Source organism: Oryzias latipes, chromosome 21 (assembly GCF_002234675.1).
Source record: "Oryzias latipes chromosome 21, ASM223467v1".
Classification (NCBI taxonomy): Eukaryota; Metazoa; Chordata; class Actinopteri; order Beloniformes; family Adrianichthyidae; genus Oryzias; species Oryzias latipes.
In genome coordinates, this window is record NC_019879.2 from 20,593,641 (window position 1) to 20,608,742 (window position 15,102).

Here is a 15,102-nt window from a genome sequence, read left to right on the forward strand (position 1 = left end):
GGCTTCAAAGTTATGTTAAAAATGTTGGGTGTTTAATTAATTGTTAATCTAATTTCTTGTGTGTTTAATCTGACATATTTTTACATTGTGTATGTTTGAACATAAGTTGAACAAAGGGTTGAACAGGACTCTACGACCATTAATACTAAAGAGCCATTTGGACCAAACTGACCAAAACCTAGCGAGAGCCACAAAGTCACTCTTTGGTAAAATAAACCTTTTCATGTATTTGTGGCTATTCAGCCACTCTTTTATTACATGTATCTTTTAGATATTTCCATCATTATGACTCTGGTGCACTATCATTCTTTTTCTCAATTTTTTTATAGGATATAAACTTTTTAAAATATTATTATTATTATTATTATAAGGAGCCACATGGCTCCGGAACCTCAGGTTGCAGACCCCTGGTCTAGAAGGTGTTTAGCTGCTTCTTAAAAACTGAGGAATCCTGCGATTATCTAGATGACTGAGGATCTTTAGACTAACTATTCTCAGGTTTCTCCTCATTAACTGTGCAGTTTGGCTTTTTTCTATGAAAGTTCAGTACTACCAAGACCAAGGAGATGGATGATGGTGCTCATTAAGGAGAGCCAATATCCCATCGGCAGCAAGCATTAAATATGTTTAGCTAGAAGTTCCCAAATACGGACTGAAAATCTGAAGCTTATAATTTTAATTGTCCAACAACAGCCTGGATTGATCCACAACTAAATATACCCTCCAGAAAAATATTAAACACCAAAGAGCTAGATTCTTTAGAATCCGCCAGAAAATGATCCAAATATTATAATCCTTAGTTTCTTTTTAGCATTGGGGTGCTGGAAATTTAGAATTCAAAGAGAAATCTTATTGCATGACCAAATGCTGACCTGGACTCTTTGGCATCTGTATCTGAAAAAAATGCTTCAGGAATCAAGCCATCCGCTTATATTCAATGCTATCAACAGGCAGCTGAGCTGCTATAAAGAATGCTGTTTGACATCAAGACTTGCGAAGTTTCGGCTTCTTTCTGTCAGCTGGGCCTCCTGAGAACGCCTGCCGTTGGTCATGTGTATTTTGTTGCACACAAAATACTAACTTTTGAGCTGAAAGAGCTTTTTGAAAATCAATCAATCAATTAATCAAGCTTTATTTTCAATTGCCCTTCAGACATCTGCTTTGCAGACATGGTGAAATAGCGTTTTCTGGGACCATAAGAGTGAAGGTAAAAACAATAGAATAAGATACTAAACACCAATAAATAAAAGAATAAATACTGGTAAATTAATAAAAGATCAACCATACACCTAACTCTCCTGAACCACAACTACCTTCCATCCTCACTTCCAACTCCCCGCAAACTTATTTCCATATACCCCCATTAGAAAGATTGCAGTGATGTTATATGCCCGACCAATCAAATAATGTTTCCTACAAAGTGCGTATTTATCAGGATTATTTTGTTTGTTTTCTGAGAAAGACCACGTGATAAAATCTTCCAGGTTGCTCAACAATGGAAATGCTGGATGCTGAAAATTCATCCCTAGAATATCAAGAAAAAAAAGACAGGCTAAGGAGAGGACAAGGCCTCAGCTGTGCACCGCACTGTGACTACCTGGAGCAGAAAACCAAATGTAAAAGCCTTGGGCTGGCTTTGATATTTCCATTGTTCATTTGTCTGTTGTGACCTGGACTACATTTAACAGACCTAGACTGGAGGTCAGTGGGAATCAAGAGAGAGGAGAAAAGATGGGAAGAGAAGAGAGAAAAGCCAGGACTAAAATGAAGAGGTGGACATTTTTTATGTCCCATTTATGCTGACCCTCGTTAATGACACATGAAAAAGACAAACTTCTACAGTCACCAAAACACATTTATTGACTCTCTCAGTACAGTTTTCCCTCCAGAGCCTGGTTCAATACCTTTCCAACATTTTTTTCCTGTCAGTGTATTTATTAACTGTTTTTGTCAAACAATCTTTATTTTATGAAGCAATGTGCAACTGGAGTAATCGTGACGTTTACTTAACTTAGAAGTTTGTATAAAAAACTCATTGCCTTAATGGTATGTGCAGAAAAAAAAGTTAAATGGATAAGAAATTAACACCAGAGCTCACAAAGACATACAGCTCAGTGATTACAGCAACATCTTACTCACTTCTGTGTTTTCTGCAATCAGTGATTTCATTGTTGCAGTTCTCCTGATTTTCAAGGGAACTTATTTTTACTTGAGAACAATTGAAACCAGGAAATCTATCAGACAACAACTGTGCCCTGGAGAAATATCTTTAATTACGGTAATATTCACAAATACAGAAGAATTTTGTCTAACTGTGTTGCATACAAAACATTAGATATATGTATTTTTTATTATTATTTATTATTTTTAGTTCTTGATTTCAATGTATGACTTTTGTACAGATCAGGAAGAACTTTTTTGAATATCACTGTTCTAGTGACAATAACAGTAAATAAATATTTGTCTGAAATTCAAGAAAATTTAAAAAGGAAATTTATTGACAATCTTTAAGAAAGGTGGAAATGTCATGACTAATTCTGTGTGTTTTCCAAACAGAACAGAAAAATCCCATACGTCTATTGGTAATACAGGACAACTAATTCTTACAGTCAACTTCTGGGTATAACAACAAACCATGCTCTTTTTTTAAATCAATAATTACATCTGTGGTTGGTACTTATTGCAAAACTTTCATCCTAATTTTTTCTTTTTGTTTTTTCAGTCTGTGTCTCTGGACTTTCATTCTTATCTGAACATTTTCAGCAGAAAGATATCACAGTCAGAGATTTGTTCCTGGATTATTCAATCTGGGATTCCCAATTTCACTCGTTTCCTCTCACAAGTTGATCAAAGCAGTCACACAAAAAGATTTGATTCCCTTGCTTTCACTTTTTCACCTCATTGCATATGTCACAGATACACATCAACCAAATGCAAACATCTTATTTAACACAATTAAAAGCTCTATTACATCCATTACTATGTTGGTCAAAATCAGCTGATGGTTTCTGTTCTTGCGATTTGTCAGAATGACAGCTGACAAGATTTTAGAAATAAAGTCAGTGAACTATTCAATTAGGCTTTAAAAAAATAGTTCAGAATTGTGTAATTTCCCCAAGAAACTTAGTAAATTCTTCTAATCTGAAACACAAAATTGTGGCCAGGATTTCACTTTTTTTTATTTTTATCAAAAGTTCATCAAACTTGAATGCTTATCCAGCGTCTAATATCTTCTAGGTAGGAGAACATGCAATCTCCACACAGAGAGTTCCCGGCCAGGATTTGAACCAAGGACTTCTAACTGTGAGTCAAGAGCACTCACCAATGTGCCACCGTGGAGCCCAGACACAAATTGGTGTATCTAATAAATCCTTTTGCATTAATTCATGTGTGTTTCCACTTTCCTATCTGAAATCCATATGACTTGGTCAAATGGGTGGAGCATTGCAGGAAGAACAGCCATAAATTCTTGATTTGAAACTTGGTAAAACTCCCTTTCAGGCACATTTGTCTAAAAAAAATACAATTGCATAAATGCACCACTATAAAGGAAGCAGCTTGCATCCTAAAGCAGATGAGAAAGGCTTCAGTGTCTTTGAAACAAGTTTTACCATCGTCCTCTGCTTCCATCGACCACTCACAGCTATTTTTCTGTTCAGCTGATTTAAGTCTCTTCCTCCTGTTAGAACAAAAGAAAAAACCTTCTCCACCTCTACCTGATTCAATCAAGTGTGTTACATACCCATTGGCATCAAGGCGGCTTGTTTAATTAACAATGTAATACCCTGTTTTAAAAGCCCATGCCCTTGGGGTTCATGCTGTTTTTCCTTTCTATTTTTTGTGTTTTCATTTGTGCGTGTTTATTTAAAATCTCCCTCAAAAAGTCGCTGGGAGCTTTTTTGCACTTTTAAACTCATAAACTGGATTTGCTCAAGAGATCCAAGCAGGCCCTGTGTGAGGGAAGGGAAACAGGAACATACATATGCAACGAGTAAAAACCTTAACAAAGTCAACAAAAAAAATGGAAGATGACGGGAAGTTTGAAAATATCCAATGTAATGTTAAAATCTTTACGAAAAAAATGCATGTGGCCGTTGGGGCTATGTTGTGAGGAATAACAAGCACAGTGAAGGGTAAAAACACGCTTCTTTGGAGATTCTGGAAAGATGCCTTAGGGAGCTCAAGGGTTTTTGGTACCCAGGCTGTATTCAACCTTTGTTGAAGCCACACACGAAGGAACACAGAATTAGTGACACTTTTACAGTATACCATGAAAGGAACAAAATCATTTGTCTTTAGAAAAAATACAATTAATAAATCAAGTTGTAAATCTCATTACTTGCAGTTAAAGTCATACATATAAGCTGTTTTTGCTCAGAGAAGTTAATGGTTTTGATATGAAAAAAGATCTCTTCACTGTAAATAAACATAATTGATTCTTAGTTTTAGTAAGTAAGTGTTTATAGCTTAAAGTGTTAATGAAAAATATGAACAATCAAACAAAGATATCTTAAATTAAATTGCTAACAAAACATTTTAATTAGCTCAAACAGGCACAACCATAAGTAAATCTAAAATGATTATTCCTGCCCTAAGAGAAAGGCTGTCTCCCTGTGCTCTGTCAAAAGGTCAATAATGGCCCCAAACCGCCATGCAGTGACAGTGACCTGGAAGCGCTACTGATGACCCCACATCCAGGGGCCCAAAAGAGTTGATCATCTAACATGCAGGCAGCCTGGAGCCATGGAAATCTGACATTTGTCCTTATTTAAATGAACACAAACAATATGCATCTCATGCCTCTCCCTAACCTGTGCCAAATTTAAGACAGAGGGACCAGCAGTCGTAATGCATGGTCCTCCAAGTGTTTGCCCTTCCCTGTGAAAGCATCCTCACAGCAATCACACACAGAGCCTGCAGTGAGAGTGGGCTGAAAAAAGGCACCATCCTCACTAGCAGCACTGGTCATTACAGGCCCATTCTGCAGGCTGGGGGGTCACAAATTGAAAGCAGGTCAGACACTACAGCAAAATAATAAGAATGAGAACAATTCAAGTCCTGTGAACTGCTAACTAAGTTATAGACATCTTTTTGACATTTTAATCACAATCGTTTTTTATTCCAAAGTCCATAGTCACTCCAGGGACAGATCCAAATCCCACATGTATGCCCCTGCCTCAAAAGGTTGTTGGCCTTGATTTACATCAAAACTGCAGAATTTCTTGAAACAAAATCAATAAAAATATGAAATTTTCCCCCAATAACTCTAGGAATTCTACATATCCAAGTGTGTTTCTTCTTAAAAATTTAGCTAGTTGGGGTTGCGTGTTTTCACATTTATAGAAGTGGTCTTCTTGATGATTCTTAGATTAATTGTTATTTGCGTAAGTGTGTGCAGCTTTTTTTATTAATATGCTTAAGTCATCATTTAAAACTCAGATGCACAACTGTTATGAAAAACAAAAATAAAACAGGAAAAAATATGAAAAACAAAGAATGGATCAAACATGGAGAGTAACAAGACATTTTAAATAATGACATAATAACAACTGAAAAAACACTTTCAATTGCTGTCTTAAAAGGCTGTAAGGCTTTACATCAATAAGAAAGTAAAAAATGGTTTTGACATTAGTTTAGACAACCTAGGTGCTAAGCTCTTGGCCAATCAAGGCCTTGACTGTAGGCCCACTAAAAAGATTCAGGAACAAGGAATTATTGTGAGGAACTGCTGTGGGAAAACTGGATGATCAAATACAATCAAGGACTTCTTTACTGCTTAGTTACATGCACAGCAAGCTGATAAAATGTTTTTTTTAAATGCAAAGCATGATGAAACAAATCAACCTGAGCCAAATGTATCCCAAAAAAAGCTGTGCTTCTTTCTTTTTAATGTTAGAAATTCAAAAAAATCTTTTGTTCCTTTCAAATTTATATTTTGTTCTTTTTTTTTAGAAATCATTGCAGTGGTCCCTTTTATGCCATTAATTAATTAAAAAAAAGTTATTACTTCGTGAGGGGCCCGTTAAAGATAAGAAAAGTCAAGGTACAAATAAGCTTATACATTTTTTTTCATGACTTGTTGATTTATGTTGTATTAAACCAAAAACATAAAGTTCACATCTTAAACTTAAAAAAAAGAACAGAGAACCATGAAAAAAGGCGGCAATGTGAAATGTAAGCAATCTGAAATAAAGTAATATTTAAAACTGGCACTGGATCTCAAGGGCCATGCTCTCTCATTGAAACTAATGGAAAGATCTATAAACCTTTGAGTCATCTCAATCTATTTTACAATAATTGGAATGTTATCTAGTTCAAAGAGAAACCTGGCGAGAGTAATGTTTTTTTTTTTTAATGAAAGAACCATTTATTCATTCTTAGGTGTATTTTCTGTAAATAAATAAATAAGGGACAATTGTTTTCCATGAAACAGCATGAATGGGCTGTTTAGGTTAACATTTTCAACACTCTGCGCTCTAAGACTCTTTTGTGGGCCTTTTGCTGTCTAATTGTAATGCATTGAAAAAAACAAAGCATAATTTTTAAAAAAGGTGAAAGTCAAAGTTATTTGATTCTAACATAAATCCCTTTTTGATTTAAAAAAATATAGGGTTTGCAAAAACACTTCAAGGGTTATTGCCGCAGCGGTGTATACACGGTAAATTCCCCCTGAATAGCTCTTGCCTGGAGCAACACCTAGCACAGTGAATGTTTATCCATGTGGACTCTCCATCTCATGTTGTTCTGTCTGTGTGTACAGAGGGTAGCAGCCTGGCCAGGAACTGTACGACACAGAGCACGAGCTCTCATGTCTGCAGGGTGTTCCACAGAGCATGATCATGAAAAAGCAGGAACATGAAGAAAAACGCAAAAGGTTGAGCCTTGGAAACGTCTTTTTGCTGCACGTCAGTTAATTTCCTCTTTTTTCCCTTTGGTTCCACATCGCTTTTCTATTAGGTTTTGAACACAGTGAAAAGAAAATACAAATCATGCTGCCGGTAGGAGAGAAAAAATCTAATCATTACACCTTCAAATGGAAAAAATGGATGCCACAGAAAAATGTGTGGGAATTGTTATTTTTCACCTTCTAATTCCCATCACTAGGAACCGAAAAGAAACACGTGCTCTGTATCAGATTGGTTTGGTAGCTTTTGCCCCAAGCCATGCAGCAAGCACAGATGTTAGTTTTAAATACAGATTGCTAGCAATAATACGACCGAAGACTCTCTGCCTGCCACATGGGCCTGGTCTGGAGACCCTCACATTAGGAGCTTGCTAAGACAACTTCAATCAAAGAGCACAAATAAAACTAGTTCTTTGGGCTCTGTCAACTGTAAACTGTTATTGATCCCAACAAATGAAATTTGTTCATGTTGATCGATCAAACATATTATCTGTGTTTCCAGTCTATTACCAGCAAGCGGAGGCATCAATAAATAGAGTTTGGTTACCCCCGGGTGGATTTCTTTCGAGCTGGAAGGGCTGTAAAAACAGTGGCCGAACAGAAGCACTAATACTTAAAGGTAATGGACCCGCAGCATGACAAAACACTAAGTGCCTGGGGTGTCTAAATGTGAAAAGCCCTTCTGTAGCACCTTCAAGGTCTAGAGACACTTGTGTTTGTACTGTATGTGTGCCCTCCTCCCTTCTGCCCTTGCTACCTCCCAACACACACACATTAACTCTCCTCAACATACAAAAGCCTTCCAGCTGGCATCCGACGGCTGTACTTGGCAGGTCGGAGGGAACATGAGAATTAAACCTATATCACCCCAGTTACCAGCTCTCAAATATCAGTGGAGTCCAGTACTTCACCAGGGAATGGTGAAAAGAAAGCACGACAGCAAAACAAAAAGCGCCTTCTGGCAACACTCCGCTCAAATGTTCTGCTCACTGCCATTACAGCTGTGAAGTTTTCAGGAGGAATTATTGAAGGTACAAACGATCACAGGAGAAACCGATTCATGTGGAAGTCTGATAGCCAAATAGGGTATCAGTGATTTATCGCTAAGGCTTCAATTTTGGAGACCAAGCCTCTGCAGCATAATCATTGGACGGGATCAGGTCTCAATGCAAAGTTGGCGACAGTTTTCTGCTGAGCTATGTAAAAAACTGAGAGCGAGAATACACTGTCATTTGCATACATTAAAAGCCCTTCTTAGGTTTGGTTAAATGAACCGTTTCAGTCAAACACAACAGGCAAATTTAAATAATTTTGTGAAGGTCAAAATGGAGTCCTAAACCATTTTTAGCAATTAGAAATTTCATCATTTATTACAAGTGTACTTAAGGATTCTGAGCAGCAAATTTAACCAAAAAAAAACTTATTAAATGAGAATATTTACTTTAGAGAGCTAGTTTACAAGTTAAAGCTTCACTAACTTCCTCTGAGCCATCTTCTATTAACATCCCTTGGGAATTCTTTACTACTTGAAAGACCCACTCCAATACAAATCTTTTTTTTGTGTTCTTGTGGCATTTTTCTTATAATGGAGGATAAATATAAAGAAAGGTGAGCTGAAAAATACATTTCTAAGTATTTCTTCATTCAAATAATCGTGAATCAGGAGCAGACAGAAGAATGCAGTTGGGAAAAGCCTGTAGCTGCTGTAAGTGCTTCAATCGGTGGGCCACAAGCTCCCTGCTCCACTTCATTCTGATGCATAAAAATAAATCCATGCACGTCTTCATTTTCCTCGTCCAAACTGGCGTCTGGCTCAGAACTGTACGGCTGGATGGCTCCGATATTGCTCGCCCTTTTTGTTGCGCAAGAAATGTTAGGTTGGAGTTGTGAGGTGCTCTAGCTAGTGGAACAGCATGGAAATAGAGGAATGATGGGAAATGGGGAAAGGCCTTCCCTGAGTTAACAGTCCCATCCACAACTTTTAAGCACATTTCTGATGAGCTCCTGCCACTCTGCAGGAACTATGTCCTAGAAAACAATACCAATTTTTTTAATTGGCTAAATTTGGCATAATCATAATTAAAAGACCACTGGGAATGTTTTTACAATAGATCACAAGATGATCAGAGTGGGATTTTAATGCTTGAACCAGATCGAGAAAACAATAAAAACATTAAAGCGACTACTCTAAGCGGAGGATTTTATGTGGAAAACCTGCCAATTGTTTTCCTTGTTTCTGTTTTCTGAGGTCTTATGCAATACTTCCATTGTTAGAAATGCACCTCCTGAACTTCAAAAGTTCTTCTTCCTCTGTCATTTTATATTTCTTCCGAGGAAGAATAGAGTGACGGCTTGTCCACAAACCAACAGCAACCTTATTGGAACAGGTATATCCACCTCTTTACAGTGATAGAGCAGCTCTGATGGCTCCTTTATTATGGAAAATTATTTTAAACAGCATAAAACCGCAGAGGCTCATTTTTTTCCATGTTTCTGCCACTATCACTCTAGCTATTGATAAGATGTCTAAATTTATTGCAGAATAATTCTGCAGGAAAAGAGATAAAAGGTTGCTGAATAAAATATGAGGCGAAGGCTGTAAATTGTCGCAATGCATATCATTTCATTCAAATGTAGGACGCAATTACCATCTGCTACACTCATCAGTCCCCTCCTTTATGACTTAATTATATGTTTAATGCTATCAGATCAAGGAAAGGGCAAAACAGATGAATGAGAAAGAAAGAGGAAAGATTCTGCAACAAGACAAAAGACAGATGAAAAGTAACATAAAGGGGTGGAATTGATTTCATTCACTAGGAAATAGAAAAAGTTAATTTAGATACTACGTTCCCTCATCTCCTGTGCCTTTGTAAGATAATAAACCCAGCATGTTGCCAATAGGTCCCATGGCAGTCAAACAAAAGGAGTCAAGTTCCTCAAAACGGAAAGTCTTCCTGCATTATTTTCAGAAGGTGAATAATTCTAATGATACGCCACAATCTGGACTCCAGAATATTTTAACTTCATGTTAGTCATATGTATCCTTAAACTTAAATAAATAATTGTGCATAATTTATTCTCGTTGAACCATTTGCATCTTCCATTTTATGCAAAGTTCACCACATTTGAATCATATTTTTTGTTGTTGTTGTACACCAGTCATTCTTTTCTGCTTTGGTGTATTGAATCCCTGATTTTTTTTTCTCTGTCTATCCTTTTCCCAAATGAAACTGCTCAATGCACAAACTTTTTGTTTGGATGCAAATCTTGTACGTCAGTGAGCACAAAGAAAACGGGGGTTGTCCAAATTGCTGTGGGGTGAAAAGCTCGCCAGTGGGCATCACAGGTGCCAGCGGGCACAGTCCTAACTGTGTACCTTTGGCCAGAACTCATTATAGGGTGACATTTAGGACTGCTGCTGTCCGTGCCAAGTCAGCCCTCTGGATTGAGACAAATTATGTAGTTATTTTTTTATGTCAGACATTAAGTCATATCCAGTGGGAGCCAATCCTGCATCACCTTCATGTCACCAGAAAAAGGAAGGGGAAAAATACAGATAACTCACGTTTCTTGAAGTAAAAATGTCAAGTTTGGTACAAAATCCAAAAAATTGAATCAACTAAAAAAATGATTTAAAATATTTTTCTCTTGGAAGTTTTCAAATGATATCCTCAACTTAATCTTAAGAGATTTAGAGATTCACTGTTTTGTTTTTTTCTGGAAACAGAAAAAAAAACATTAAATATATAAACACTACAAGATTTTTAAAAAGTGACTAGATTTTATTCAACAAATTCATAACAAATACTAATTGAGGTTCATGCAAAAACATTTTATTTTGCCCCTAAAGCTACACATAGAATTGTCAATTATAATCTGACCTTCCAAGTAAATCCTGCTTTTCCAAATTACTAGCTAGAACTTCACACATCGGAGTTTGTTATTGTTGTTTACAGTTTTGTTTTATTCCTTTTCTAACTTACACCATTTGGTAAAAGTACATTTCCTTTTGGCTTTTTCCCCTTTTTTGGATTTTTTTCTCCAGAGGTTTTACAGAGATCGGTGCACAACTGAACAGAGCTAAAGCTCCATCTTGTGGAAAAACAAGAGAACAACCAAAGTCCTCCTGAACAAGCTTCCAGGATCTCTCGCCATTTTTAGAGTGGCTATAAATAAATGTACAAAAACTTCCAGAAGAAGCAGTGAGTGTTAAATATGTTCACATTAAATAGGCAGTCATGAAATGCATGGTGTGTAAAAGTACCAAAGATAAAAATCTCGCAATCAATAAACGTGTTTTGGTTTGTCAATTACTGGGGGAAACAGCAATGATCTGAGAATATCCACCAAAAGAAAGAATTAATTGAGCTCCAAGCAAAACAGAAGCATAAAAAGCCTAAAGTGAAACAAAACTGTTTACCTTTTTTGCATTATTGGCCAAATTACACATAATTACTCACATGATGTATTTAGAGTGAATCTTTCAAATGATGCATATGCAGCTAATTTTTTCTACACAAATCCAAGATGCAACAATAGAAAAGAAGCTGCAAGTTAATTGCTCAAAAGGTCTCACTGATGGGAACCATCTGTCAAAACAAGCTGTACATCCACTTATTCTAATCATAATTAATTAAATGGCTAACAAATTACATACATCATAGTTAGTAGATGGGGAAAACTACCGCAGGAAGTGTTATGAAACAAATTAGCATTTACAATGAAAGAAAATTACATAAGATAACCAAATATTACACTCATTTCCACAAGCCATATTTCTTAATGAATTCTCTAATTAATTTAATTCATATAATGTGCATATTTAGAGTTTAAAATGTCAGTGGGTCAGACTTAACCATATTGTTGCTGGCTGTCTGTTTCAACAAGTGCCATATTAGCACAACATGAGCTCCATGTAAATTACACAGACCGACTGTTGTAATTTGAATTCCAGGCTCTAATTAACATTTTTCAAGTATATTCAGTTCATGGTATGAACACTATTGTGAGTGAAAGATTTCCTAAATGCTATATTGGAGTGTTTGTTCTTAATATGTTAGAAATAGCGATTACAGCAAAAGATTATGTACTTTGTCTTTAAGCAGGTATATTTCCCAACATACTCATCGGTATGTCAAACATAAATGTAAAAATATTTTTATAAACACATATTCGGTAAATTCTACAGAGTATCAGTCCTCACAGGTTAAATTAATTAATTTTGTTTTAGCCCTTGTGCTATCTTAGATGACCCCACCCTTACTTTGACATGTTCTCCCTACCATGACAAAGGTGGATAAAGGTGGAAAGATTTCATGTAATCCATGGACACCAGTGAAGATCACAAATCATTAAAGAAAAAAGGTTCAGAGCACTGTCTAGTGGGTCTAGATGACCCAACTCCCAACGTTAAAGTGCCTAGGATAGCACAAGGGTGAAAGATTCTAATCTCTGTTTTGTTTCTATTAAAAGCTTCTAGTATATCTAAACAAATATTAATCTTATGTGGATTTTCTGTTGATTATTGACAAAAAACCTACATTTTTCTACTCAGAGGAAGATTACTAAAAATGTCTTTTGCATTGAAGTTGGTGCAGACAACTTTTTCTAAGCGACCCGAATAAATGAATACAAAAAAAAGATTTTGAACATAAACAGAAATCTTCAGAACTACTAAATTAAGATTCTGTAAATGCTTAAAAATGTTGTCAGATATAAATGAGTAAAAATCTTGCTCCCAAGCTTTAGTAAGCCAAAGCCTCGGGGTGGTTTGTACATCCAGCAACCAAACACCTGTTTGTATTTTTGACTCATTTTGTAATGAATATGGTGTCTGTGAACCGGGGTTTCTATCTCTCTGCTATCTGGCATGGGATTCCTAACTCTAGATATAAATAAATACATTAAAAACTATACACACCACCAAAACTATTATATTATACCACTGAGAGAGCGAATGCAGAAATTGAATAAATGAATAAATTGACCAGTAAGCTTGCACGTGTGTTGCAATGCTCCGGGGCTATCCTGAGGCCAATCATTTAGCTAACACGCTAATGAAAGTGTGTGTAGTGCAGTTAAGGGCAGGCACCATGGGAGGTACCACTCCCCTCCCTGCTCATGTTGGGACTGTTAATAGGCTGGATGGAGCCACTGGTACTCCCAAGAGAGGCCTGCTGATGAAGAGGAAAACCTGTCGTTGCCTCCACTAATCACTGCCTAATGGCTCCAGAAACACACATTTTATAAATGTGACCGTACATGTGTATCGGCTCACTGCAGAAACAACGCAGACTTAACAATGCTAAAGAGGAGGGTATGGACCTCTTGCTCATAGCAATGTGCATGTATTTAAAAACTATTGGAGAAAAATTCAGAAACAGCCCTCAATGATTTTTACACGAGCAGGTTTTAAAGTTTTATATAAAAGTGTCATTTTATCATTGTTTATTAAAATTTGACACTAAAGTCCACTGCATGGTTGATATTTACAAAGGTGCTGTGATAAGATTACCACATTTTTTTAATTCTTTTTGTCTTTCAAAATAAAATGCTTGGTTAAACTACTGTCGCTTCTGTGCAAACTATCAGTATTAAATGGGCTACAACTGAAAAAGTAACATCTCAAGACTGATAAAGAAAAACTCCCACTAATGTTCAGTGTTGATTGGAGTCTTATCAGCACACTTCACAACTGACATAACAGCCTAAAAAGGATCTTGTGGATTCAGCCAAACAGCAATGTCCTTGTCCGAAAGACTGATTTTCTGTTGAGAAAAGATGATAGACCAAAACTACATCTGAAGTTAAGCATTTTGCAAACTAATTTCAGTTAGTTTTAAGATGAAGCCTTTGTATTAATTTTCACAATGTTTCCACATTGTGAAAATTAATAGGAAATTTTAAACTCTTCCAGCTTTGTCAAAATCCCTCTTTTATATGCAGCTGTTAATTAATTTTAGTTTTAAAGAAAATTATTAGTTACTAAAACAGGGAAGTAACAACGTGAGTGAAGTAATAGACAGATATTCTGTAACAAATCAACCTGCTTAACAGGGAGGGCCACCAGTCTACCATTGAGAGAAAGTGAAGTTTTAAAAAAAAAAATCTATTTTAACGATTAGATTAAATTGGAAAGAAGATTAAGACCTTGGTTGTTGTATGACATTTATCCCCAAAAAAGTGGCTAAAAACACACTTTTATCTCAGCTTCACACATGCAGTCTCTGATAAAGACTTGTAGGAATTTTTGCTACTAGTTGAGTTCCCTGCAAAGCACAAGAAACCTCCTTTAGTAACCAAAATATTCTGGTTTGTTGGTTTGTTCAGACTTTATGTTAAAAAAAAAGTTACCAGTGGGAGAAATGCAAAGTACTGTCAAAAATAGGAAAAATGTGGGATAAACGTTTCAATCGTCAATAAATAATATTTTTTAATTATAAATACAAAGTGGTGAATGTTGTGTTATAATGTGACTGTCACTGGCTTAACATAGTTTGTTTTCCTGCACTTTTCTAGTACTTTCATCAAACCAGGGGTCATGGAGGTGCCTGGAGCCAAGTATTCAGGCTATTACATGAAATAAAAAGCGGGACAATTCACCATGGAGCACCACAAGAACAACAACTACAAACTTACTTGTTGGGGAGATAATTTGCACTGGAAGAAGAAGAAAGGCGACACACAGAAATAACCCAGATGGGACATCTTGCTATAATAATAATAAGAACAAGAATTTATTTTAAACATGCAGTTTAAAATAAACACATGATTACACATGGTTATAAAGGCCAGCATAAGCCAAAGGCAGCCTGATAGGACTACCATACATAAAAATGTATCAATATATTTATAGCAGGGAGTTTACAACTCCTTTTGAAATTGTTATTTAGACTGGGGGGTGATATATTCAATATGCAATTCTCAATTGATAATTCATTTTGCAATTAATGGTAGTTTTTCATATTGGAATCTCATCTGAATTGCAAAATGCATTTTCACATTGCAAGCCTGAATATTAAATTGCCAATGGCGAAGTGCATTTTGAAATAGCAAGGATCGATCGTCAATTGAGAATTGCCTATTACTTTGAATTAAGGGTAGACAAACACTTTCTTGGTGATCACGAGTTTTGCGATATAATTTTCAAGAAAATCAAAAAAAGGACAAATGATTAAGAACGACTTTTATTTTGA